The 25,803-nt window shown below is 32.3% G+C and overlaps 1 protein-coding gene across 2 annotated transcripts in view; it reads left to right on the top strand.

Annotated features, from left to right (window-relative positions):
* Nucleotides 1-25,803, top strand: part of LOC113512878 (semaphorin-2A) — a 398,040-nt gene that overhangs the window by 150,085 nt on the left and 222,152 nt on the right. For both annotated transcript variants that reach the window (XM_052894754.1, XM_052894755.1), the window contains one exon: nucleotides 16,201-16,236. The gene's annotated coding sequence lies outside the window, so the exon portion shown is untranslated. The remainder of the gene's footprint in view (nucleotides 1-16,200; nucleotides 16,237-25,803) is intronic.

Genomic DNA, 25,803 nt, shown 5'->3' with positions numbered 1-25,803 from the left:
TCTTTACCTACGTATTTTGTCCATGAATCTATTATATTGCATAAATTGTAACTTTTTTTTTAATTACATTCCGATCATTTTTACCTTGTACATCTAGATTGTGGAATGAATCCCGATTTTAGTTTTTTCCTTAAAATGTAACATGGGCCATTTCAAAAAACGTGCCTACATACCAATTAAAAGGCCATTAAAGCAAAAGTGACTCCTCTCATGTTGCAGATGTTCATGGGCGACGGTAACTGCTTTGCATCACGTGGACCATCTGCTTGTTTGCCTTCCTAATAATAAAAGAAAAATAATAATTTTTGAATTTTTTGTAACAAAATTCGGAATTTTCTTTCTGGCTATTACTGTGACGAACAAATGTGAAGGTATAGCCAATTCTTAACGATTCATAGACATAGTAGAGCCTTCATAATTTCCATAGAGTTATATTATATTTATTATATTTTTAATATTTAATATATTTTTTCCCCTTATTATCATTATTGCATAGACTAAAAAAGGATAAAGATATGATCATTTAAAAGTTTCTTTTTATCTCAAACTACGTTACGCTACCTACGTTGTACGATATGCATGTCGGATCTATGCTGATACTTGAATTTAATATCACCTTTATTAGATAAAATCAAAGGAGTTGCATTAATTAATTTTGTGTTATTAGTAACTCTATTCCTGACTCAATATCGGGCATGATATTCAAATCGCGGTCCGACATAATGTTTTATTGTTATTCCATCATATCATCGTCATATCAGCCGTTATCATTAGTCATAAAGAACGGAGCTGTACCTTATTTACCATTGAGGAGATTTTGCAATTCCTTAATATTTACTAGATATTTTTTACTTGGTATTTATTTAAGACAATATTTATTCCTTTACCTCTTAGCATCATAATTCATCACCATTATTAACTAATATTTCTAAATCAAACGCTTAAGCATAACTTTATAATTTATAATATTGCAACTATAGGTAGCTAGTAATATTACTACATTTTTTTTTAGGTTTACGTTTATATTCACAAGTCAACTGTATTTACCAAACAAACTGTCTATTTAGTATACAATGTGTATAAAATAAACATAAAGGATAGTAAAAAATGCTATTTTGGCTTTGTATTTTCTTTTTATAGTAAAATTCTTTAGTGTTTATACTGTAGTCACAGGAATTCTACTCATATTTAGACTTTTAAAATTTTTTAATAGTAACACATAACTGTAATTTTTAGGACTATTATAAACATGTATTTATATAGTATATTTGTAATTGTAGGGATCTGTGTGTCTTCCATTCCTCGTTTAAATGGACTATATTGCAAAAATTTTAATTATTAACACAATCAACTTGCAATGTATCGAACTTGGTACTTACGGCATGTTTAAAAATTTAGCACCATTCTGTATTCGAGTTTGTTAGCGCCCCTAGCAGCCTTCACTCTTAATTATTACTTTGGGAAATTAAGACTGTCGTTTAGTCCAGAGTACCCACCCGGCTGAAGGTTGCCTCTTCCATTTATCTAAATGTACTTTATCTTGCCGAGGGCGCAACCGGCTAACAAAATATGGAGTCGCCATATAACTGAAATATTTTGTTCATTAATTACTATCAGGTTGGCTACAGTGACTGGAACTATTGAAGACATAAAAAAAAGGAAAGAAAAACACTGATATTTATTTATGTATAATGAACATGGGAACAACCAAAACCCTTTAGTTTCGTTAATTTATGGTATTGAAATTGCATCTCAAAAATTTTACCAAAAATTGAAATAAATAATTATTATCCAATTTATTATATATAGAATAGGTAATGAGACGTGAGGTATAAAAAGGTACTTAACCTACTTCATGATAAAACCATTTAAAAGAGTTAACTATCGATTTTTAAATTACGCCCATAATTATGACCTAGTTAAAATTAGTACTACGAGCGCTTCATTATTAAATAATTAAGTGACACTCACTTGAACATAATTGCACTTGTGGAACTCAATTTGTTGTATTTTTAAATAGCATTTTTTTTGTAATTACTGTATGAATTTGGTAATTGAATATTGATTACAGATTTGTATTTAATTAAACGTAGCTATCATTGAAACACACATCTAGGAACTCTTATTTAATTATAAATTTTTTACCGTATATTTTTTAACTTTTATACTTTCGCTCTATTAGAATTTTAAACAATACTTATCTAGAACCCGATTAAATAAGTATTTAGAAAGCTTTTTTTTTCTCAAAGAACCAATCATAAATGGCTTCTTATTTTATAATAACTAAACAAAAATATAAAACAAAAAATGGCATATACGTATATAACTTTATTGACCCAATAAAATAAAATTGTTTTTAACCAAACTGGAATAAAGACTAAACCACGAATGCTGTAATTGTTTATTGAAATGATTGACATTAAAATAATATTTCATTTATTTATTCATATCAGTAATTAACTGCTAAACATAAGCCCAAGGGAGATTTTGACAATAGTTGCCACACTTGATGATATAACAGTATAATTTATAAATAAATATGTAATATATGAATTGTTTAAATAAGATTTTGTATCAATTTAAACGGCGTAGAAACTTATGACGCCAGATGGCGACACCCTCACACGAAACGTTATTAAATCGCGTCCACTCCACGGATTCTCTATTCTGTATGACGCCTCAAAGTAATGACGATACTAGGCACTACCGCGCGTTAAGTACATTACCTATTGTAAGTGTTCTTTGTGGTGCTTACACACTGCCGGATCTGTGCGACGCTTTTACTCTAATTATGAGCCCAACTATTTACATGTAGGTTTATTCTATTAGTACATGAACTAAAGAGATAAATAAATGAAAAGAGAAGCTTATGTCAAAGGGAATAACCTTTCAGATAATTCTACAAACATTGGTGCTTATAAGTGGAAGATAAAATATATTGCCAAGAACAAGCAGAACTTTGCTTACAAAAATGAATAATTCGAATTGCAGATTTAGAAAAAACATACATAAAAAATACACATACATTTATAAAATAAAATATATATATATAAAATGCAAGAACTAAACCTTACTGAAATCTTTATATATGTTGTGGATCTTAAATATTATAAACGTATAAAACATAAATATGACGCAGAGACAGACAGAAAATGGTTATATGTAGAAAAAGGCCTCCTTTTCTTTGAAGTCGTTTGAAAGAGAACTCCTTTACAGAAATATTTTTCTAAAATCTGTGCAGCTATTCTCGTGATCTTGTATTATTTCTGACATTTTTAACCCGTTTTTTCGAGAAAAAATTACAATGTTCTAATGTAATTACAACTCTTATAATATTAATAATATACCTAGTACATAGAAATACTTTTACATAAGTCGGTTAGACATATAGGTACATGAGTTTGAGACGCGCGCGTGACAGGAGCGTAATCACATTATTCCTTTTCCCCAATTAAGGTTTCTTGAAGCTTTGAGTTACGCACTCACTGTAATAATTTGTAAGTATATTATTTAATTTTAATAAACTTATAACAATTTAAGGGATTGTTCTCGATGTTTGTTTTCTTTTTATCCTATAAGAATTTAAATGTATGCAATAAATACAGTCGAAATTTTCAAATAAATATACATGCCAAATATGTATAATTATCTAAATGATGAAAAATTGATGAAGATATATTTTTCTTGTGTAGATATTATTCAAATATCGTCTTTATCTTTGATGATGGGACGTTCCATTTCAAACATCTGGACGAGTGGCGGTCCTCCACCGTGCATTTTTCAAGGCACTTTCTTCCACGCACAACCACTATTTGGAATCAACTGCCAGCAGCCAACAGCTGTTTCCAAATCGATACGACATCATAGCCTTTAAGAAAAGAATATATTCCTTTTAAAAAGGCCGGCAGCACACCTGCAATGCCTCTGGTGTTGCGAGTGATTATGGGCGGCGGTAGTCACTTACCATTAGGTGAGCTGCATACTCGTTTGGCCCGTGTTATAAAAAAAGATACTATAGTTACAATATAATAAGTTAAAATAATTATAAAATTATATATAATTAAATTTTTAGAGTTGTATATGACAGTCTATGGAATTACAAAATTCGGATGCATAATATCTTAGGAGTAACACTACGAGTGTACAGTATATTCTGTAATGTCGATGATACTGTACATATCTATACAGTTTTTTTTTTGATGAGTGAAAATGGAATGGTAACCCCGCCTGCGCTAACGGGATACATTGGCGGAGCGCCAGTAAAGGGTGATAGATGAGAATGAAAACAGTCCAGTTAGCCTATGATGATGAATTCATCAAGAATTAACCATGATAATTTCCAGGGGGAACCGCGAGGAGGTCGACCTGGTTGGGTATATTGCTAGCAATGGTATTCTCAGTCTTCATTACTAACAATCCCTTTTCCCACATATCTATGCAGTTTCCATCATGTGAGCCGTCAGTCTATTTGCAATACCAAGTTGCAATAAAAATCGCAACATGAACAATATCACGGCCACAACTAGTTACACTATATACAAAGAGATACCAAATTAATTATGAAATTTCAAAATAATGGTTAACCATTAATGTTAACGTTTCAGTTGCAGTCTGTAAATGCGGTTACACCTCGACGTTACATTATGAGATGCGGGTAATATTTCCTACACTGTTACTGCATTAATTTATAAACAAAGATTAATAAATTGTTTTTAACGTGACTATTATAAAATGACATATGGTCCCAGCATAGAATAGACCACCCCTTCCTTTCCCGAGGGTGTCGTAAGGGGCGACTAAGGGAACTGAATAGTTGAGGGATGGGCGGTAGGTCACTATTTAAATATCACCAAAACCTAACTTCAGTTGCCAACTCGCCTGCCAAGTGTGGCAACTACTGGCGAAACTCCCTAATAAGAGAAGGCCTATGTTCAGCAGTGGACAATTAACGTAATTGTCTGCATGGAGCAGTGGTAAATGAATATGAAATTAAAGATATTCACAAAATAAATTCCCATGGGTGTTGTAACAAGCGACTAAGGTAATTGAATGGTCAAGGGATGGACAGCGACGTTCCTCTTAAAACATCACCAAAAGCGTTTGCCAAGCCATTTGCCAAACGTGGTAACTACTGACATAACTTCCCTTGTAGGGAGGGTCTATGTTCAGCAATAAACAGTTAACGGCTAAAATAATGATAAAAACATACAAAAATTCTCTACCCGTCAACTTTTAAAATGAACAGTGAATCTCGAACGCGGTATTTATGAGTACTATACTTCATTATTTATTTACTAGCTTTTACCTCCAACTTTATTCGCATGATCGAGATATGTTTATTAACCGGAATAAAAAGTAGCCTATATCCTTCACCGTTCTTTATAGTACGTTATACTAAATTTCGTCGTGATTGAGTAAACCGTTAAGGAGCTAAGATTTAAGAAGTAAACAAACTCAATTTCACATTTATAATATTAGTGAAAAAGTAGCAGTATAACCTAGTCACTTTTATAAATTAAACCTGCATCGAACTGTATCATTACAAGTGGTTTGAGGACATGCATACACTAGTGTTTATTATATATTTATACATATCCGCATTGAAATGCATATGCACATACGTCAATGCTTAGGCCCGTTAGTGTTTCTGTGCAGTAACTTTGCATAAATACAATCCCTGGTTCGATTCTCAATAGATCTAATTTTAGTAATATTGTTATACTATCCGATTTAAATTATTCATTACCATGTTTTAAATACTAATTCTATATAAAGGATTTTTAAAATTTTAATCTTCCAACACACGACACGAAGCTGTTGCAATGGTAGCCAATGGAGTACATTATAAAAGGACTACTACCAATTAGCAAATTTGTCAATTTCACTCATCTATTATAGAATGCCATTGATTTTGACATATACATGATATGTATTGCGCTATAGACTCTATTCAGTGCCTGTTTTGTCTCGTTGTATACTTCATTAGGCCTAATCACCTATCCTTCTCTTAATCGCTTCATTCACTGTTTTTTAAGGATGATCATGGAATAGTTAATATGCTGACGGGACACCAGTGAAAGGTAATAATAGGTGAGAAAGAAAACAGGTTGCTTAGCCCATCGTAACGACTTCATCACGAAATAACGATGATGTTTTCCAGAGATACCATGTAAAATGCAAAGCAATGGGGCCGCTGTGTTGAGTTGAAATTAACACTAACAATCCCTCCCTTTTCATTCACTGTTACCCCAATAATGTATACCAATAGTACAGGAGCGATTACCATTCCATTTCCGTCACACTTATAAAACTGTTACCAGAGGGAAACTTTGTACAAAAGTCATTTTCTTGGGTACCTCGGTCCTGTTCGTGTTTCTACCGTAAAGCTGTTGTGTTTACTTGGCTGTGTTTCAATCTTAAAGATGGGATATGATAGTAAATTTATAGGGTACAGATCTAAGAAATGGCAACGTATGGAGGGTGTCATGGGCGAAACAGTATACTCCGTTATGTCTGTCGTACTGTTCATGTCTATAAGCGACGGTTACCATTTTCCAATAGGTGGGCCGTCGGATTGTTTGCCATTCTATGTCGCATAAAAAAATCACCCCATTAACACAAACGTAAGTTTGAAGGGAAAGAGAGAAATTGTTGGTAATACCATCTAACTTACATTTTACGGGTATTTAAAGAAAATATAAATATATAAGTTATACTTATGAAGGATACTCATATAAATTTGAGTGTATATAAATTTGACAACAGCCAATATACGGGCAGAAATAGAATTCGTTACTTTGAAGGAAAACAACAATTTCACGAAAGAAGCATGGATCAAAAAACGACAAGTTTTTTTGAATATTATAGATAATAACGTAACTCGTTCAGCTGTTTATTGATAGTGAGTATGAGAAATTCGAATTTTTTTACCATTTTTAAATTTTTTTTTACAGAATTTCTATCCTAATTTATTATAAAACATGAATTGATTCTAAGTTTTACGTTTCGCTCACGATTTAGATTCCGCCCTGTAGTTTCATTGGATACTAGCTGAATCAGAAAGCTCCACTCACGTGAATCAGTACATAAGTTATTTTGTATGTTAAGTTTATATATAACCTACCCATGTATCGAACATTCAAATCTTATCTCTAGTTTTTGCATGAAAGAGTAAAAAATTTCCATCCATCAAACATTACAAACTTTCGCATTTATAATATTTATTAATAACTAATTATTAGCTTCTTTTCTTAGGTTGCTGAAGAAATATACAATTCCCAGTGCAGTTTAGTTTACGCAACGTAGCTGAATATGTTAACATATTTCTACCACAAGGTGTGATCAGGAAACATGCCTCGGGCAACATTATAGATAATCCATATTATAGCCTACTCAATATACATAACACAATAGCCTTCATGGACATTAATTGTTGAAATCGAATCATCTTAGTTGATTTAATATTATAGTCAAGATACAGAAGATCGAATTACTAAGTAAAAACGAAATCAAATACATACAATAATTTTAAATTAAAAAGACCTTATCAAGTATAGCTAGGAGCAAAGTTAATTCTGTTTATATCGACCTCCAAATAAAAAATACCGGATTGAAATCTGCCCACCCGTTTGTAAGCTACAATGTCACGGACAGATACACAGACAAAGGTTTCAAATCCTGATACGATAACCCCGTTTACCATCAGACGGGCCATATGATTTTAAGCCACCAAAATAGTATAAAAAAAATAATAAAAAAAACTTAAAACACCCCCTTTTCGTGTTGGAGGTTAAAAACCAATACCATTACTACGATGAAAAGGTGCACGTACCAATTATTTCACTGTAACAAACAATCATGAAAAATCGAATTTTACGCAACTCACTTACCTGCACGATACTGCAACGGTAACATGCAAAGAAATTCTATGCAATGCAATAAATGGAAATGTGTAGATATAAGTATTTATGCCTCATGAATTAAGGATTCGAATCGCGTACTGTCTAAAGCCAACAAAGTGACATTCTAAACAATTTTCAATCGTATTTCCCGTGCAATAACGACACAAATGAATAGCAAGATAAGAAATATGAAAAAAATATGTCGTATTTGTTAATGCGAGGTTTTACTTAATATACTTTGTGCTTTTATTTTCTTCCGCCTGTGTGTTTTGGACTAGCTGTCACACGCTCGTACAAGCAGGAAGCTATTGTATGTTCTTACTAGTTACCCCTCCACATACATCGTAAAAATATATGAAAATACTATCCGAATTAATACAGTCTCGACGTTTAGAATGTTGCTTTTATTTCGCAATTTTTCTGGAATTAAACTAAACTATTTGCATATTATGTATATTGTCATTTTTATTAGATTGCGCGTAGTATACATGTTTTTTATACTTAGATAATGAAGTATAAATTTTATCGAAAAACGTATTACTCAAGTCAATAATTTTAATAAGTCAATTTTGCAGAAACCCAATGACATTATGAAATTAAATAAAAAGTGTCTCAATCGTTGTCGAGAAATATAAATACCTACATTTTGAACTTTCATATAAACCGCTTAATCATATAACAGATTTAATATGAAAACTCCAAAAATAATTCTTGTTTTAAACTAGTATGTTTCTTACCCTAATAAGATGTCAGAACCTATTCTGACATAATATACCTACTTCTAATTAATATCTTTATATTGCATAAAACATCCACATCTGTTCTCTTTTAATAAAAATAATATACTATATTTAAGTTAGGAGTTTAATTAAAAAAGTGTAATAAAATAATCGAAACTCTGTTCACCTATGTGACATAATCTATCTTTATTACGACAAAATAATGTTCCAGTATTTAACATTGACCTATTTTAAATTGACCATTATTGGTACAACAAAACCTAAAGGCGCTAAAGTGCTATTTTAAAATGCAAACATTGTCGTAATAGTACTTTTATGGGTGGACCGTTATAAATTACACTCCTATTATATATGCCCTGAATAATGAGAACATGTGACTTATGGACTTACTTTAGGCACAGCTTTTTATTTATTAGGTATTGGCCTATAAATAATAGTACTGTTCGATATAGCATGGCTACTTTTTATCTCTCTCTTTCTCTCTCTTGCACTGATCTCACACGCTTTTTATGAGTCAAATAACCTTTTCAAAAAGACCGCACATAAATGTTCAGGATTTTGAAAAGTTTTGATATTTATTACAAAATTACTATTAATAGCTGAATAAATTGAAATGAAATTTGGTGCATAATTAAACACATCGTAAATTAGTACAAAGATTATTTTTTTTGCATAAGCAAGAGTTAAAGAAAAACAGAAGGAATTGAAAGAGAGTCTTATTGTTATTATTAAATGTCAAACACGTTAGTATTTTAAGATGTTTGAACGTCTGATGTTCAATAATACTTAAACGATTTAATGGATCTAAAATAATACTTGGTATGCATATGATTAAAGGCCGAATATAGTATTTTTTTCCTGAATTAACAAAGTCACAGGATTTAACTATGTGTATTATGAGTCGTGTTTTTTTAATAGAACAATTCTTTACCATTACCAGGGAGACTTTGTACAAAAATCGATTGCTTGGGTACCTCTGTCCCATTCGTGTTTCAACTGTGAAGCAGTTGTGTTTGCATGGCTGTGTTTCGGTTTGAAGGGTGGGATATGGCGTGAATTTACTGGGTACAGAGGAATAACACCTGAGTCTTCAGGAATGGCAACGCATGGGGGGTATCATGGGCGAATCAGTATACTCTGTTATGTCCATGGTATTCCTCATGTCTATAGGCAACGGTTACCACTTTCCATCAGGTGGGCCGTCAGCTTGTTTGCCATTCTAAGTTGTATAAAAAAAATACTTACCATTAAGTAAGCTACATGGTAATTAGCTCTTATGTTATAAAAATAAATAATATTTCAATTAAGATCAACATTTCTAATATTCCATACCTAATACTACTCATGCCTGATTTAACCGTTATCCTTCGAGAATCAGTAGTCCTCTCACATATTTTTTCATAATCTATTTATTCTGAAATACATCACATAAACCAGTCGGTGGGCTGTTTTATTTATTCTTACTTCAACAGAGACAGTCGAGATCAAATAACCTTTGTCCTACCCTCTTTACTTATTCAAACAAAATTACATATGCCTGCTTCTAGATCGCCGTTGCCCGAAATTTTACGCGTTCGAGATAGTGTCATGAATATAAATCTATCGTAAGGGACACCACGGAGAGGCCAGTGGAGTTTACGGCGCAGCTCACTTTGCATTCTTTGAACGGCGACCCTTTATGGCCATTTTATGGACTTAGGTCCTTTTGCATAAAGCCTCAACACTCTGGGAAGTTTGCGAGGTACGCGGTCGCTCGCTTGATAGCGCAAAAGCTTCAGAAACAATTTTGTATTCAGTTTTCTCTTTTAATTTAAAGTGCAATTAAATAGCTTTGTCCATATATAGTTTTATATGTTTTAAAACATAAAACATATACTCATCTTTTAATATACTAACGATTTGCCCGGCTTCGTACAGTTTCTTTTTGTCATAAAGTACAGCCTAAGTTACTCGCTGAGGTATATTTTAAGTTTATTCAAACAACAATTCAAATTTTAACAATAACAAATATTATTCATATTAACTAAGAAATGAATACACAAGTCCGTTGTAGTATTTATTTGCTGTAAATAACAATGATGTGAAGAAATTTAATAATAGCAAGAAATACGTAGAGTACTTAATTTAAATTACTAAGTGGATGTTTACGGCCCGAAAGATATCTTTTAACTATTAATTCCATTTTCTTTTGGATAAAAGATAACGAAACTCATTTAAGATATCTTGCGAACGCCTTTCAGTCGTTTTGAGATGCAGCTCACTATAAAGAACATAGGCATCTAAAGAAACGACTTGTTTTATAGTTTTACACAAATTTTTCCTTATTTATAAAAAATGCATACAAACAGATGTTAACTACTATTTTACTTAATTATTTATATACAAAAATTAAAATAACATTCTTTATGTAACAACAACAAATAAAAACACAATTTTATTAATTTTTTCTCCGCAACAAATAGTTTATTTTTCAGCAATTTATTTGCGAAGCCGCTATAATCGTCAGAAAATTAATATAGTATCAATAAATTAACAAACCCTGTTGATTGGAAAAAGATTTTTTAACGCCTTCATGTTTAAAAATCGAATATGAATATTTTACTTAAAATATAAAAGTGAGCAGCTCTTCACATCTTATGTTCTTTAATACGTATTTCGTCTTAAGAGACCAAAGGTTTCTCTTTATGTCTAATAAAATTTTCTTCAAAGTATCCTTAATTGAAAATTCAAATTTATGCATAAGCTCTGATTGTAGGAGCAGGATTGTAGGAACGTCCAAGGCACTGCGTTTAAGAGATTCAAGCCTTCCCCTGGCCCTTGGCAAATTACGTTGATGGAAATTACCTAGAAGATTAAAAGGATAGAGTTGAATTAATTCATGGTAAATTCATGTGAAAGATTATTGCATTACGGCTATAAATGTAATTAAAGTGCCTTCACGCCAACGTTAATCTATAGTCGCTTTTATTACAAACTTAGTGACAATTAGTAAGTGCTAGATACATAATCTATGAATTAAGAGATTTTACTTACGGAGATCAGTTGATGATTTCAAACTACCTTTTTCAGCGACTTTATCCATGCAGAAGTATTTAGTTGTTCTTGAATTTTTGAAAAGAAATAGTAATTATGTTATTTAAGAAACCGCCTTGCAAAATTTTATATTCATAGACAGTCTTCATTTTTTTTATGAAGAAGTATCAGTTAACAAAAACCTTAATATTTATGTTTTATGCAACATCATGGCACGTATAAATCGTAGAGGCCTCTACAAATACGTTGAAAGTATGTAGAAAAACTTTTTCTTATAATACGTATGTACTGCGCATATTCACTCGATTAATTCTGATAAAACATTATACCAATATTGACATTAGGTAAATATAATATTAATATTTTATTATATATTCTCAATTATAATATTTAGTTATAATCAGATCGAACATTTCTTCGCGATAACATAGCAAACTGCTTTTAACTATGTCGTCATGAATATGCCACTAATTACGATTTTATTATAATAAACAGTAATACCTAATTTCATCTTAGAAATATAATTAAGATCTAATTTCTATTCTACTGTTTTGTAATTAAACATTTATTTTATAATATGTAAATTCAAATGTAGAACCATCCATCTTATGAGTATATAAATTTAAAAGCACGCATACAACTTACACCTATAATCAAAGATTTTTAAAAAGCTATTTCACACCAATCAAACTTGGCCTTGACATATGTAATAAATTATTCATTTGTATACAAAAATGTCTATAGTAAGTTCATTAATTATAAAATAATGAAAGTTTACGCAGTTATTGATCTTGGGTAGTATCTAAACTATAATTTGTCATTGTATCAACTTAAAAAAATATTGTATGTATACAAAGATACTTCATACAAACTATTATATTTCGTATTGGAATTATAGCGCAAAACACAACCAAAAACTCCTATTCGTTTTTTATTTTTATACACAGTAATACTATGCACATTTTGTTGTTATGTTGTCAAAAAATAAACTCATTCATTAAAAAATAATTGTAATTTAAATCTATACAAATATGTTAAACTAAAAAAGGTTCTTAATTTGAACACTCGAAATGAAACACAAAATTCTATTCTTAAGGAAACTTATAGACTTTTTATAATACCACTGACGAAACCGCGAGATGCAGCTAGTCATCTTATAAATCTCAGAAAAGTCAATATATGTTAAAAATCAAAATATGCGTCAAATATATCATATAATATGTAACCTCCTCGTTTTTTAAAGTCGATAAATATTAGAAAAAGTGAATTTGGTTTAAATACTACAAACTTCCCACACAGCTTAAATGATTATTATGGAAGAAACCATAAAAACAGAGTTCAATTTTTTTATGCAACTTAGAATTACAAACAAGCTGACGGCCCACCTGATGGAAAGTAGCAACCGTCGTCTATAGATATGAGCAATACCATGCATATAACAGAGTATACTGTTTCGCCCACAATACCCCCATGCGTTGCCATTCCTGAAGACTCAGGTGTTATTCCTCTGTATTCTGTAAATTCACTGCCATTCTACCCTTCAAACCGAAACACAGCCATGCAAACATAACTGCTTCACGGTAGAAACACGAATGGGACAGAGGTGCCAAAGCAAACGACTAAAATAAATAAACAAATAAAAAGAAATAGTCGTTTATATTATTGTTTATATCGACTTCAATGCTGCGACAACGCCTACGACTCCGCTGATTCTGTTTATAATCACTCCTAATATTTTCAGCGCAAGAATATCTACTACATTTTTTATTAGTTCAATAAAGGTTCAATATTTATTGAATTAGAAATAAGATCACTAAATAAAATTACATCAATGTCAACCATAATATCGCATTAATTATTTTTTTGTTGTCCTTATTAGCTGAAACATTATTTTTTTGTTTTTTTGCTTATGTACCTAATATATTTTGGATATATAAAAAAATATTACACAGGTAAAAAAGATACAGAAAATGAAAAAGAAGTGTAAACATTTACTTAACAAAAAGGTCGGATTGCCTGGCCCGAGCAATATTTTAGCCTTAGCTTCTGTCAAATTATAAAAGATATTACAATTTAATATAGACTAAGAGTAAAATATCCTAAACTTTAAGGCTGATATTTATATAATTTGATGTAATTCATTGTTAAATGAGATGCTAGACTTTTTTAATTTAAATGGGGCTGTAATGCATAAAAAGAGTGCATGCTACAGCGAAGAATATGTATAAACTTTAGAAAAGAGCAAGTATCATTGTGTGCTTATTGACATTAATAACAAGAGGCATCTTTGTCAGTAGAGGAAAGAATTTCTATAGATTTTCAATAAAATAGCTATTCTATGTGTACTACTTTAGAAAAGTACGTCTGAAAGTGATTAACAGATTTCCTTCTTACTCATTTTCTTCAAAACTAAATTTCTTCTATGCATTCTTAAATTTATTGTATTAAGCTATAGATATATTACACTGTGTAATATAATTTAAAACATTTCCAGATATTTTTTCATGAAAAAAATTTTTATTAATATATTCAAATCTGACGAGCTATTGTAGAACACCCTAATTGAACTGAACTGAGGTGCGAGACGAGGTAATGGGGCGTGAATGAAACAAATCGTTGCCAAATGATAATTTAGAATACTGTTCGAAATATCTGTTTCATTGGGGCGTCACAATCGGATGCGCAATCTACCGATGCGCCCTCTGTCGCACATAAATAAAATCTCGTGACATTAATTTCAAAACGACGGAAGTTTGATAAGCGAGAGGATCCGTGTGTTTCTGTTAAACTTATACTATAATAGTACCAACACAATTTAGGTTAATTCGATTTACTAAAATATACTAAAAATAAACTATTGCTTTCATATGGCATGCAAAATATTTTCTTTCAATTCAAAATTATAAGAATAAGAACTTTGCGACGCTTTGTTCTAATAAAGAGCAAAATAAAATTAACAGGGAAAATAAATATTTTATATTATAAGTATATAGTCTACAGAATATATTCTTACCCGTATATTTTATGTTACTATGTATGAAGTGTGAATATTATGTTATACAATGAGTATATAAAAATAACGAATGCATTAAATAAAGATTATTATTATTAATGAATTATCTGAAATTAGATTATTACCGACTTAAGCTAAAGATAAAGAATTTTTAAAATAATGCTAAAACATGCCGGTGTCACAAAAATGTTAAGTTATTTGACAAGTAATCGGACTAATAATCGACGAATAAATAATTATCAAACGCATTCTCATATTCATATTAAAATGAATACAATATGGTACGATGAATATACTTATAAAAGTAGATATAAATAACCTAAAAGTGTATTAAAAATATAAACAAATAAAATGCTATAATACTTTTATAAACAATGTATAATGTCCTTTTATAAATAAATAAAAGTAGAGATTGCATTAAAGAACACCCTTGTTCAGTAACAAAATTGTTAATGAAACAAACCGTACAAAATATTAGTGCCGTGAATTATCTAAAATTAGATTTTTGCCGACGACAAATTAGCCCCGAGCTCGAGATAAAGAGCTTTTTAAAATCACGCTCTAACATATAGCAGGTGTTGCAGAAACGTTGTGTTAGGCTTCGCATTAATCCCTTTGAGTCGTTAATTTTTTTTCGGTCATGTCCGTACCAGTTAGTTATAAAAGCTGAAATAATTTAATAAAAACGTTATATCTTTCTTGGGTCACGTAAGAGGACGCTTTGGGGGGGAAAATTACATTTTGTTTGGCCACGTCCAACCCGCCGACATGGGACAACTCAGTTAACGAATGTTCAGGATTGTTGGTAATTCTTTCATATCTCGCCGATCTCTTTAGAGATAGGAGAGTTTGCTGCATCTTCATTCGAAACGGTAATTGAATTGTGTTTATGCTTTAGAAATATATTTTCATTAGCACAACCTTGCTAATAGAATATTTATACGTATAGATACAGTACCTAATTAACCTATATTGGTTTGGTATTTTTTAAATAAAAAATATGTTATTGTTTACAATAGATTTATTAATTAAAATTGTTTAAATTGGTTATTTTAATGTGGCTATACCTACTATTTCAAAATATTTCTATTATAATGTTTTACATGTTCTAAAAATGAATATCAAAGGGTTGTTGTGGTCTGTTTGTTTAATTTAAATCGAACTTTGGTGTTCGTGGATTTGAAATTGTGGTTAACGAGGTTAGGATTCCATACTTGGGAATAAAATTTAGAAATTTATGATATAGATTCTTTATAAATGTTATTTTGTTCAAATGAATCAGAAACTCGAAATTAGATATCCATTTCTAATCTAGAGCGGGTGCGTTAGGCACGTACTTAATAGTCCTAATGCGAGTTTCAAAGAGGGGAAAAGCAATCTCCTGTAATGCCTTGTTTTAATTTTGAACCGTAAATAATAATTTGGTCAATTTTCCCTATACAATTTCGGTTGCGTGTTCAAAGTTTTTATTAGAATTTTATTGTTATTTAGGCGTGTTTGTTCCTTGTTTCAGATTACATCGGAGGTTTTAAAGGAGCCTGGCGCTAATGTGAGTTTCCGAATTTCCCTTTTATTTATTATACTAAAATATAATTGAATTTCTACTTTTGAGATGTTGGAAACATTATGGCGGTAAGTAATATTAGTGAAACTCATCGTCCAGTATATGTAGCGGCGATGTAACGGGGTCCCAAAGCAGATAGGCTCGTAATGTGAAACGAAGCCGGCCGGTAAAGTTTTCCGAGAGGGAAATTTTAGTCAACGGGAAGGTTGCACGAACTATGAGCGTTAAGAAACTTTTATGAGGGGCCGAGCCATTTAACCGCGAGTCAAGAGCTAATCCCACTAGCTGGCCAGAGGGAACAACACACCTGAGACCGAGCTTTTTATTTCTGTTCCGCATTCCCACCTAATTTTAGCCCACCGCAACCTGCAGAGGTGGGCTGAACTTTGTCGGGCGTCATAAATTTATTTAACGGCCCGAAGGCAATAAGAGGCAGAGTGTAAAAAGAAAAATACGATACCAACGTGCCTAGCCGTTATTGCAATTAAACAGAGGAAGTAAATCTTTCAATACGAGCACTATTCGCCTCCCGTTTCCTGCCTTAATTTATGGCTTTGTTTTAGTCAGCCGTCCCATTGACGGATTGCGATGTGTTTGATTAAAAATGCAAGGTGATCCTCAATAAATAGATGGAGCTTAGGTCTTTAGATTTTAGAGTTTAATAACATTCACAATTTGTTTATATTTTCTTCGGTATATCTGATCAGTTAAACAGCTATGCACTATCAATAGCAGTATACAATATGATGAAGAATTATATCAATCCTCTATAGTCCTTCATTTTATTGTAATAAATATAATGTTTCTGAACAGTATTCTGCTGTAACTCTAATATATACAACTATCTTATTACAGTAGTGATGCGAATATTTAAGTAACGGGTTCTCGAAAATTCAAATTATAGAACTTAATGTACCACTTAAACTCTAGTAATTATGTGATTATGCCTACCTAATATATTAGGCTACATTCATTGTTATCCAACTCCATCTATATCAGCCTTCAACTGTTCCTTGATGAACATAAGCCTCCCTTATAAAGAAGGTTTTTTTCAATAATTGCCACGCTTAGCAGTCGGGTTTATAACCGCAGTTAGACTTTTGGTCATGTTTTAAAATGGATACTGGTGCCCATCCCTCGACAATTAAATTCTCTTAGTCGCCTCTTACAACACCCAAGGGAATGTAAGGGTTGGTCTATTCTATACCAGAATCACACTGCATTGAAATAAAAGAGACAAATTGGACCATCAAATATTTGCGGCGTAACATAAATATTTTGTATATAGTATTAAATAACATACGCAATAGCGAGCATGATTTACTATAATAGTTATAATAAATAGGTATTACATAATAATACCAAATGCCTGATCGTTAAGCTAGGATAAATTTTGTTATGAAAACTTGATAAGGGAGGTAACTAGATAAGCACAATCTCCAGAGCCAATTTATAAAATTTATTTTCTAATTTGACCCCATTGGAAATCGATCTCTTAGATTACCCTGATTTTAAAATCCATTTAGGAACAGCAACTATATATACTCGATAGAACTAAATAACATAATTGTACACATTAACAATATTACCCAATCACCATTTATATAATACTGTAAAATTTTATCAAATTCCTTACAAATAATTAATTAGTAAATCGTACTTACAAAGAGTTCCTCAACACATATATAATTGTTACAATTATAATAAATGACAATATATTACATAAGCATGTTCTTTATAGAGGCTCTTAGAAACTTGCCCACCGAACTTTTAATTATCTTTTAATCAACTAATAACTGCAATAATAAGTTGCAAGCACTTGTAAAATAACATACACTTGTGTAATTTATATATGTGACATAATAATAATATATAATTATTGCTAAATATTTGTAATGAAATTTAAGGTCCGCTATATATTTTTCTTTTTTCTTACCATCTGGTCCCGGCATAGAATAGACCTCTGCTTCTTTTCCTGTAGGTGTCGTAAGAGGCGACTAAGAGGAGGGCAATGGGCAAGGCTTAAGGCATAAGCTACAGCGTCCCTCTTAAAACATCTTTCAAACTTAACTGCGGGTGCCAATCCGCCTGCCAAGTGTGACAACTGCTGGTAAAGCCCCCCAAGGAGGAGGTTTATGTTCAGTAGTGGAAAGTTGAAGGTTGATATGATGATGATGATATAACAGGATATTAACAAATGAATATAAGTTCTAAATATATTCATGCATAAATATAAATAACCTTAATCTTATAATAAATAATCTTTTCATTACTAAACAATATATAGTCATCATTACTTTATTGTAAAAGATAATTCTTTAAAACAGCAGTTAATACTGCTGTTTTATGCGAAACAAAATTTGCTTCTCTTTATTTGCATTATTCTTTAAAAAGACCCTCTATAACGTTGGCTCCTCACACGTATAGAGTTGTTCAATTTTACACGCATGTAAATCAGTTTATTAATTTACCTACTTGTAGTTATGACTAACGAGGCATAAATACCAGTGCATGGTTCTAGACGTTCCCACCTCGCGATACATTTTACTCCAAAGGGCTCGTGAGTTGTGAGTAAGCGCGCAATTTACGTGGTAATAGGAAAATGAAGGGACGAGTGTTAAATTCAAATTGCTTAATGGTTCGGAAGCAGGAATTTCATTTTCCATTCGAATTGTTACGTAATTTACTATACTGCGTGCGCGCGTAAACGACGCGAGACGCGCGTCTTTTGTATGAAATTTTTAGTTTAAAATTCACATAATTTTTTTTAGTAGTCATACGCTATTAAATTAATTAGTATGTACATTTAAATCAATAATAGCATATAATTTTTACATTATTTAATTAATTATAACCTGTATAATTGAAGAAAACAAAAACGTTGCATACTTAACAACACACTTGCTTTATTATTCTAAGTGTGTCTAAATACTTCACTCACAATTATTTAGTACATCATGTAAATGTAGTACATGGCTTTTTAGTAACAGACATCGATTTAAAATGTAATTTTTTCGCTCTAAGATCAAACGAGTCTACTTAACTCCGACTAAATTCCTATAACCTTATTCTCATTTCCTAAGACTACATAAAATTTACAAATATGTCCCTAAAAATACATAGATTATAAAATTACAACTTGTTGTAGCTTTTTATGAGGTATTTAGTTTTCATACACATTAAGATCTGTGATTGTAGGAAATGTTTTAACATAATAGATTACTAACATTTGCTATGGAAGCCCCTAAAAGTGAGAATTTGTAGTGACTAGATCATAATTACTAACGTATATGCTACTTTACATAACAATTTGTAACTAAGAAATGATTATATCTGTTTTCAGATAACTAGGTCCTGTACTTAAGTGTTTGTTTTAGGACAATTGCTATATTTAGTGTATATCAACCATGTCTTTGATTTTTTTTTATTGCATATTTTTATTCGTCTACGATACTTACCCCGCTTCTAGATCGCTTTACTTTGGTAGGCGTTGATTCATTTCGAAACACCCAAACTGTCGACTGGCGCTTTGTTTCTGGATCATATTGATAAATCCAGGATTCATCACCTGTAACAATATCGTAAACACGCCGAGACGAGCCTGCTTCAAATTTGTCTATCATATCATGGCACCATTCCACACTTGCCTGTTTCTGAACATCGGTGAGGTTGTGCGGCACCCAGCGTGAAACTATCCTCCGCGCCCGTAGATGCACGTGTAGAATTTCGTGAAGTCTTCCTGATCAAATCTGCAGTATATGTTGAATCTCTTGGTATATAACTCGTCTATTGTCTTGGATCAAATTTTTCACTGCTAGCACGTTTTCTTCCGTAATAACCGTCAAAGGGCGACCACTTCTTTCTTTGTCATCTAAAACTGGTCGACCGTGCTTAAATTCATTATACTAACGATACACGATTGCCTTAGAAGGGCCTTCATCCATGAATGTCATTAGAAGTCTATCGTACGATTCGTCCGGTTTCAGGCGACACTTAAAATCGTAAAAAATCATACCGCGAAAATGTTCTCGGACACGGTAATTTTAATTAGCTCACAAAAAATGAGAAGGGAAGTTTTGAATTTAGAATGTACCTATTTTTACTTATAAGTAATCATATTTTTAAATAAATTATAACTGGCCAGTCTCACATACATAAAAACTTTTTCTCGCAATACTTTCTGAGTGACCTGGTATATGCATATATAACGGAAAATTAATGAACTCACTGCGTTTTTATCGTTTCCGACAATTATTTTCGCTTCATCTGAAAGTCATGTTCAGGGGCGTTTTGCGCTTTGCGTCATAGCGTCTCACCACGCACTAAAAACAGAAACTAGAACACTGTCCCTTAATTAATTTCCCATTATGTATATATTTAGATATCATATGTTGTTATTTAAATGTCGTACTAAAAATTAACCACTATAATTATTCATAAATTGAATAAAAAAGTCCATAAAAGTCATATTATCCAAAATAAAATTGATTCTCCTAAGTGCGCGGTGAACTTCTATATACAAATAATGAGGTAACAAAAAAAATACGAACAATAAACCAAATAATACGTACACGTAACACCCTCGGTGTGAGGAAAAGGGATTGTTAGTAATGTATATTAGCGACCCCATTGCCAGCAATGGTGTTTGCTGGGAATATCAAGTCAACCCTCACGCAGTTTTATCTGGAAACCATCTCCGTAAATTCTTTATGAATTCGACACTATAAACCAACTGGCCTGTTTTCATTCTCATCTATTTTCTACCACTGGTGCCCCGCTAACGTATACCGATAACGCAGACAGGGTTTACCATTCAATTATCAACCATTAAAAGCATACACCTGCTGTGTTGCAAAAATGAAACGGTACCCCCGCCAGCTCTGTCAGTATATGCTGACGATGCATCAGTGAGAGATGATAAATTAGAATAGAATCATGTCAATTAGCCCATCATGACGAATTCCACAAGAATTAACCACAATGGTTTCCAGGTTAGTCGACTTGATAGCGTATATTGTTAACAATGGGGCTGTTGGACCCAGTTACTGACAATCCCTTTTCCCCCTGCACATGTCTATCAGGTTGTGGTAACAAGTTACTATCAGGCAGGCTATATTTTTTTAATAATAAATAAATACCCTTAATACACACTCTAATCTATCTCAAACTAAACAGTGCTTGTACTGTAGGTAATAACTGATGCATATATTTGTTTTTTTTTTTTTTATAAACACTATTATATTATGTGCATGAGTATCGAACCTGTGCCTATTGGAAGGAGAAGCAATGTAAAACTGAGACATCACCGAAACCATACGATCATCACATTCGATGATTAAAAAAATTTACATATTTAATCATTGCTAACTAATCTAAGATCTCCCAATTATAATAATTACCCGGCACTAGGGGCCGATTGATAAACAGAACTATTTTAATTAACCGATAGCTAGCCACAAAAGTACAGACAGCACAAAAAGTATTCAAATATTCATAGGGCTGGATATCGATTACTCGCGTTCGAGGTAACGCTTCTACGAATATGGACAGGGTCATCAAACGAACCTCTTTTAGACCTAGTATTGGAAAGGAAAATTAAAAACCTATTATTTATTTACATTTAACTTTTTGTTTTTAATTATACATGTAATTATATCTTCTTGTGTTTATGAGATTTAAAGCTAATAATCTATATCTTTCTTCATTCAAAGTACTCATACTGCGTGTATATCAAATTGGCTGATGCATACATAACTGTCCAAGCAGGTCAGACAGAAGCTGACAATAAAAAAAATATTAATTTTTATTTAACTGCTGGCAACCCTGGATTCACCCCATGAAAGATGTTATCGGAACCGCGCCCGTATTATTGTGCGATATGATGAAAACACAAACATATCTTTAACCCAAGAATAAATAGAGTGAATAATGCTAATAATGGATTTAACATACATGAAATAGGTAGAAGGAAAATTACACCATATTTCCCCGATGAAAGGCCATAAAATGTATATACCAATATATTTTATGGGTTTTACAATGTATCTCGATAGGTACTTATAAAGGTGAAAAATATTTTCTGAATTTTTTTGTAATCGCACCGTGCATTACTGTGCGTAAAAAAAGATCACTTTCGACTCACAATGGAATCAGGAAATACTTTTCTAACTTTTGTCTGATCTGAATATTTTAAATTGCATTTCTTCTAATATTTATTTAAGGTTTTTTCAAGATTGGCAACGCGCACGTGACACCTCTAGTATTGCAAGCGTCCATAGGCTACAGTAACCGTCTACCATCAAACGGGCTGTATGCTTGTTTGCTACCTTTGTGGTATAAAAAAAATATCTGAATATTCTTTATGTAACCTCTAGACTAGGCAAAAACTGCCAATTCCAACTTCTACTATATAACAGTAAACGCAGACCCGCTCGATTATGGATCAAATCGAAATCGTGTACTGTGTTAATTTTAAATAATTCTTTTTTTTTATGCAACTTAGAATGGCAAATAAGCTGACGACGACCCACCTGACGGAAAGTGGTAACCGTCGCCTATAAACAGGAGCAGTACCATGGACATAACAGAGTATACTGTTTCACTCATGATACCTCCCATGCGTTGTCATTCCTGAGGACTCATGTGTTATTCCTCTGTACCCTCTAAATTCACTACCATATTCCACCCTTCAATCCGAAACCTATCCATGCAAACACAACTGCTTCACAGTAGAAACACAAATGGGACAGAAGTGCCCAAGCAAACGACTTTTGTACAAAGTCTCTCTCTGGTAATTAATTTTATCCCCGTTTTGATTTGTCTAATAGTGTATATTAAGTGCCTAGCAAAAATTAAGAATTTATATTTAATACTAGTTTCGATTAACTAGAGAAAAATAAATACTCTTAATATCCAGGTAGATCTCTTGTAATGACGATAAATGATACTCTCACCATTCAGATAGCATTATAAACGCGTAAATCTTGGAAGTGTAATTCAGATATCGGCTCGGACCGTGTGAGTTACGTCGGCCGAGCTATTATTAGGTTGATATACGGGCCTCGGCTCGATGATAACTCGATTGTCTTTATCGATAACCACATAGTTGGGGTGCGGTAATGACTGATAAATATATTATTTATATTAAATACTAGCTGTATCCTGCAGCATCACTCACGTGAATCCTCTGTCCTAAGTTAGATGTAACCTACCCGTGTACAAATTTTTATTCAAATCTGTTCAATAGTTTTTGGGTGAAAGAGTAACCAACATCCATCTATCTAATCATCCAGTCCTAAAAACATTCGCATTTCTAATATTAAAACGATAAATATTAAAGGAATAATTAATACATAAAACATATTGTACCCTTAAAAACGGCGACTATAATCGTCACACATTTAATATGAAATCAGTGCTTGAGTAAATCTTATATCGAGTGTAAAAAGAATAATAAATGAACCAATATTAGTTCAAAATTGATGATTTAATCAAACAAAAATTTTGTACATTGCTACATTGCATTGCCTCGCCACGCATAGATATATGGAGTTCATAAAATTCCCGTTAAATGTAATACAATTTGAAAAAAAAGTCATTAAAAATGTAATGCATAATCAAACTAACCAATGCCTAAGAGATCGTTAATATACAGGTAAAGAACATAACAAAGTCGATAACAACTTATCTTGAAACTAGTTAAAAAAATCAAAACTATAATCATCATCATATCTGCCTTTAACTGTCGACTGCTGAACATAAGCGTCCCTCTAGGCGAGTTATGCCAGTAGTGCCCACGCTGGACAGGCAGATTGGCAACCGCAGTTAGACTTTAGAGATGTTTTAAGACATACACTGCTGCCCATCTCTCGCCCTCCCTTAGTCACTTCTTACGACACTCACGTGAAAGGAAGGAGTGGCCTATTTTATGCCAGAACCACATGGTAAAACTATAATAAATACTATCATTAATAATCATGCGTTAATAATTTTAACATAATTAGATACAATAACATATTAATAATCATTGTTCAACATTATAATCTGCATATTAGGTTGCGTTCTATCATGCAAATGACATATAGTGTCAACATGTGCATATGCAAATCCATCTCAAAACACAGGTGTCTGTTTATCCAACTGATTTAATAACTGGGCTCATACTCGCGAATCGAATGAACGCCGAGATTGTATGTGCAATATCGATGCAGTGATACAACGCATTAGTGGAATAGACAGCAAATAGTGCAGACATGCATTTGGAATGGAAATCAAATACATGATCCGTGCTGATGCTGATGAAATTGTAATGTGTTTATAATTAGTCGTCACTATTAGAACTCTTAATGAATTTTTACCATGTCATCTTTTTTCACGTTGATTTGACCTTACTTTGGATATCGAGATTTTTTCTGAATCCAAGTGATATTTTAATAATCAAATAAATTTCGTTGACTATACCAAAGACTACATATTTAGTTAGTTAAATTAAGATTGTCTTTTCTCGTTTTATTGTACCTTTAAATAGATTTTTAAAAGCTGCCTGATAGACCAACGGCGCAGTGTGGGACGATCCCCCACTAGATGGAGTGGCGACTTGCTATACATTGCAGAGAGTCAGTGGATGCAGGTGGCTTAGGACCGTTCTTTATGGCAGTCTATGGGGGAGGTTTATGTCCGGTAGTGGACGGATAATGGCCAAAATGATGAGACAACAAAGCCGACATTGCTAGCTCTAGAAACACATACGGGAGTTTCACTCTTTTTCCGAACATCCCAGTTAAATGGGAAATAACAGGTTTAGCGTGGATTAATTCGTGGTAAATATATAGTAAATAATAGAATGAATAAGAGGTACATTTTTACGAAACATTCAAACAAATAAAAAATATACGATTGAATGACTTCAGGGAATTTTTAACGTATGCATTTAAACATAATTTGCAGTAAGCGTAAAAAAAGGCGGTGCGTCCGCGCCATTATCCCAACAGGAAATGTAGCAAACATAAAATTCGTGAAAAATATCTACGTGTCATTTCCTTTCGTATCTCGAGTTCCGCCCTGTGTTCGCGACTCAGTACATCAAAACTGATAAGGGAAGGGTGAATGCACGAGTGCGTCCAGGTACTTGGGGCTACAGGGGAGGAGCGGGGGGTATTATGGGGTGATGAAGCCTCCGCACGATTCAGGAATACCAACGTGATTAATGGATTCCGAGCGGTGCGGTAATGATAATGACCCCTGTCTGCGAGTGCATCATCGGGAATCAGCGAGCGATCTGTTTTTGCAGATTTTTGCATATTGTGGTTGGAGATTAACGGCTTCTAATCAAGACGATTTTGTCACTGAATAATTTTGTGATTTAAAATTTTTTCCTTTAATAACTGTGACTGTTTTCAAAATAAATAAAAAAATTGTAGTAAATAATGTATGATAAAATCGAAATTATTAATGTTATTAATTATCAATCAAATCAGCATCAAATGAAATTAATTTTAAGAAATCGTTCTACAATTGAAACAGTTTTTTTTTTCAAAAGATAAGTGTCGAAAA

This window comes from Galleria mellonella, unplaced genomic scaffold (assembly GCF_026898425.1).
Source record: "Galleria mellonella isolate WM207_F2 unplaced genomic scaffold, CSIRO_AGI_GalMel_v1 utg23, whole genome shotgun sequence".
Classification (NCBI taxonomy): Eukaryota; Metazoa; Arthropoda; class Insecta; order Lepidoptera; family Pyralidae; genus Galleria; species Galleria mellonella.
Note: the sequence above shows the minus strand (reverse complement) of the source record. Positions and strands in the feature narration are given on the sequence as shown.